This window comes from Diceros bicornis (genome assembly GCF_020826845.1).
Source record: "Diceros bicornis minor isolate mBicDic1 chromosome 30 unlocalized genomic scaffold, mDicBic1.mat.cur SUPER_30_unloc_5, whole genome shotgun sequence".
Lineage (NCBI taxonomy): Eukaryota > Metazoa > Chordata > Mammalia > Perissodactyla > Rhinocerotidae > Diceros > Diceros bicornis.
Window position 1 is genome coordinate 462,781 of NW_026690903.1, and position 4,633 is coordinate 467,413.

A 4,633-nucleotide genomic window follows, 5' to 3' on the forward strand; every position below is an offset into this window, starting at 1 on the left:
TGTCAGATGCCTAGAATGTGCCTGGCACATTGTAAGGCAACATGAAAAATTTAACTGTAATTATAACTAAATTAAATATTTTGATGGCCTATTAATTAACTTGAACCATATGAAATTTCTAATACTCAACCAATTTGATCCATTATTATTGTTGAATAAATGATAAAACTCAGTCTAGGCAGGCTGTGTAGAGTCAAAAAGGATTGGATAAATGAAAATGTTATTGCAATAAATAAGATGAAATAGATTGCTTTGCAATTTACAAAGCAGTTTCTCATACTTTGTTTCATTTAATCTCTATAGAATGCTTTTCTGGGTATTATTACCACTGTCTCAGAAGGAGTAACTGACTTGCCCCAAACCACACCACATTATATAAAACAATTAGAGTGGAAACATCATTTCGTGTATAAATACCATATGATATTTTGTTTTCCCTTCATAATATCATCCGTCCTCTCAAGAAAGTAATGAAATAATGTTGATTCCTAGGAACTTAGTCTTAAGGAGACATACTCTCAGATGATCAACACTATGTCTTTGAAACAGGGGTGTTGTGAGAAGAAACTTGAGACCCATGATTTCTGGGTGTTCAAGTCCATGCTTAGAGTTCTGGGAAACAGTAAAAAAAGGGGAATAGTCCAGAATGAAAAAAGTCTGACGTATATGTAACTTTATTGATCACCTCAAAATTCTCTTTTTGTTTATGGTCTGTGACACCCTACTAGAATATAAATGCTCTTAGGGTAGATCACTGCTCTCTTGCAGCAAGTGGCAGGCGCTGAGTAAATATTTATTAAAGACATGAAAGTGGCCTTGAATACATCTGCTCTTTACTCACCAGAGAACAGCCCCATAGCAGGCAAATGGCATCATTAACAAAATTTTAAAAATCATATCCTTATTAGCTCGTAACCATGGATACAAGGCTCCAATTTATTTCATACTTTCTAAGTACTTAAGCATTCTGGTGTATTAGGGAGTGTTTCCACAGCCTTGCTGTAACATAAAGCAAGACTTTTTGGCCCATTGATTGCTGTTTCTAGCAGGGCCCATCTCTATACTTACCTCTAAACAATTAACTATAGATTTGTTATACCAATGAACAGTGATTTGGTATGGAACCTGTTTTATCAGTGTCATGCGAAAGTATACATTTGATATGTCTTTAAGGGGTGATATGAATAATAATGTTGCTGCAGAAGAAGACAAGTGAAAATTCTCTCTAGTCTTTGTCAAGTGCATCTGGGTGAAGGGTATCTTGGAGTCACTGGATTTTAGAACTTAAAAAGACTCATCCAACTCTTCATGTTACAGGTGAAGAAAATGAGGTCTAAAGAGGTTGAGAGATTTGACCAAGACTAATTCCTGGGACTAGAGAGAGATCCTCTGATTCTCAGCTGGCCACATTGCATAACATCTCCAGCTCCAAACAGCCAAGAGAAGCAAGTATGTTGATTTCCAGCTTGAAATGTTTCCCCTTCACGTTTTTACTTTCTCTCTCTTAGATGCCTGCTCTGCCCTGACAAGGAATTTATCTGATGTTTACGCTACACTTAAGAAGAGGACAATGCTCCTGGCAAACACTATTGAGATTCAGTGTGATATTGGAGAACCGAGTCATGAAAAAACGAGAATCAACAGAATAAGAGGTAAATAATATTAGAGAAGAAGAGAAAATCTATTATTTTAGTGGGACATAACTTATAAAGTTTAGAACTGGTAAATAAGTGCAGTAATGTGAAAGGAAGCTAGATTCCTATATGAAACATCAAAAATACTGTTATATGAGTAAGAATTAGTTTAAACATGTAAGTAATTATTCCATTCCTAAGAGCAATGAATTATTTAAGATGAGTAGTTAAAATAATTGGAACTACATATTAGTTATATGAGGAAGATTATAAAGAGATACAAAGCATGTAAAAGCTCAGATTAAATGGAGAGATATACTATACTTGTGACTGAAAACAGTGTTTCAAAGATAGTTTTCCAAACATTATTCAGATTCCATATACTTCAAATCAACCTTTAAAATGATGCAGTGTTTGTTTTATAGACTAAAAGATATCCATTTGTAAAATAAAACACTGGACCATAAACTAACATTATTCACAAGTAAATCATTCCAAATGGATGATAGAGCTAAAATTAAAAGTAAAATCCCCACATATAACAGTGGTGGATGAGAATATAGAAGAATATCCATAATCTTAAAATTAGTGAAGATATTCTTAATATATATGCTTAAAGATGTCTGGTTGAAAAGAGGAAGGAGGAAAAGTAAAATGGAACGTGATATGGTGTCTGATTTTCTTTCAGAGACTTAATCTAAAGAAGAATATTCTAGTCTATGATATTGGATAAAGAAATAGAAATCTGTGATAATTATACAAATAATGAGAGGACATATTTAAATCGTAGCATAATATATCAGTTAGCTTCTGCTGTGTAACAAATCACCCTAAAATTTGGTGACTTCAGATAAGAATAGTTTATTTTTTCTCAAGATTCTGTGGGTTAACTGGGAAGTTATTTTGATCTTGACCTATTGGTGGCTCAGCTGGGATTGGATGGTCTAGGACAGTTTTACTTACACATCTGATTGTTGACTTGAAGCTACTAGGGTGATGGAGATGTGGAGTCTGTCTAGACTCATTCACATATTGATGGCCTCAGGCTTCCCAAGGGCAGCCAGAGAAGGACAAGTAACAACAATGAACAAGTGTTTTTCAAGCCTTTGCTCATGTCATTTGGTAATATCCCATTGGCCAAAGCAAGTTACAATGCCAAGTCTACCCAGAGTCAACGTGGGATGCTATGACCAAACAGACAGAGAGAAAGGACTGATGTGTGGCCATTTTTACAATCTCTCACACATAATTTTAGAGGAAAATTAATATGAACGTTTGTGTATTTGTTCATTTGAATGTCCAAGGAAAATTGTACAAAGTCAAAAGAAACATAAAGCAAAAAATTAAGTACAGATGTAAGGTAAGTTTAGTTGGTACTGAAATTGGGTCTGGAAAAATATAGTAGTTTATTTTTCAAGTTTATGCAAGTTCTTGTGACCTATGAAAATAACTTACATTTCGATTATTTTCTCCCTGAGTGTGTTTTATTCCTTAACACTTTTGATGTGTTTCTCCCCGGCCCTAGGAAACTAACTTAGCACTTGGGAGCAAAGATGCAGCCTAATAGCCACACACTGGAGGCCAAGATGGAGAAGACCTCCACGGCCACAATGACCTTGCCCTTGGTGCTGTGTTAGATGGGCAGGAAGGTGACCCAGACACTGCAGAACACCAGCATGCTGAGCGTAAGGAACTTGGCTTCATTAAAGGTGTCAAGCAGGTTCCGGGCCAGGAAAGCCACAGTGAAGCTGCCCAGGGCCAAGGAGCCCAGGTATCCCAGGACACAGTAGAAGGTAGTGACTGACCCCTTGTTGCACATGATGATGATGTGGCGGTGTTCAGAGATTGCATCTGTGTAAATGAAGGGAGGAGAGGTTCCAGCCAGATGCCACAGAGACTCAGCTGGATAAAGGAGCAGATGTGAATGATGAAGTTAGTTGCCCCTGACACCAACCACTGCCACATCCTTCTCCCTGGTGCAGTGACCTTGAAGGCCACAACCACAGTAATAGTTTTGGCCAAGACAGTGGAAACAGCCACAGTAAAAACAACTCTAAATGTGATTTGTTGAATAATGTAGGTGGCTGTGTTGGGTCAGCCGATGAAGAGTAAGGAGCAGAGGAAGCAGAGGGTGACGGAGAAGAGTAGGATGTAGCTGAGAGTCCAATTCTTGCTTACAGGAGTGTCTCAGTGCTTCACAAAGACCCCAGGGACCACTGTTATGACAACAGAGCAACAAGGAGCGGTGCAAGCCAGAGTCTTCCCTAAAGAATCTTCAAATGCCAGAAATGTCACAAGTTTCAGCAGGCTGCGATTTCTCTCATTGTTTGCATACTGGCTTCCTGGACGTCCTATACATTGATCTCTATTTGAAAAGGAAAGGAAAGTCTTGGTGTTTCAGTCAGCCACTCTTCCATATTCCCAAGACAAAAAACAAAAGTCTCATTGGCATTATAGGGCCCACAGCCCACACCTTATTTGGTTGTGAGACACAATGTTGCAGAGACTTACGTTAATAATATTCACATTAAACAGTCCCGTCCTATGTCAGAATGCTTTTAGCTTCAAGTAAGTGATAATCCACCTCCAAAAGTTCCAAGTTTTGGTCCTGTGTTAGTTGGAAGTGTCCATAAACTTGAGGGTTTAGGGGCGAATATTTTAGGTGGTGGGGACTTTGCAACACACCAGTGAGGTACTGGGAAAGAAGGCAGGGAAAGGAAGGCAGGGCATCAGGGACATCAAGTGCTGTACCACTGTGCTCACCTAGATCTCAATCGCTCTGGGGAGCACTGTGAGGCAAGAAGAACACATGGAAACACGTCATCTCAGCTGAGGATGAGGCAGCAGCAACACATATTAGGCATGCCCATCAGCCATCATTCAAGGGCTTTGCCCAGAGCTATGAATTTGTATTTGGCAAACTTTTCCTGTAATGTGACAGAGAACAAATATTTTAGGCTTTGTGGGCCATAAGATCTCTGCCACAACTACTCAACTCT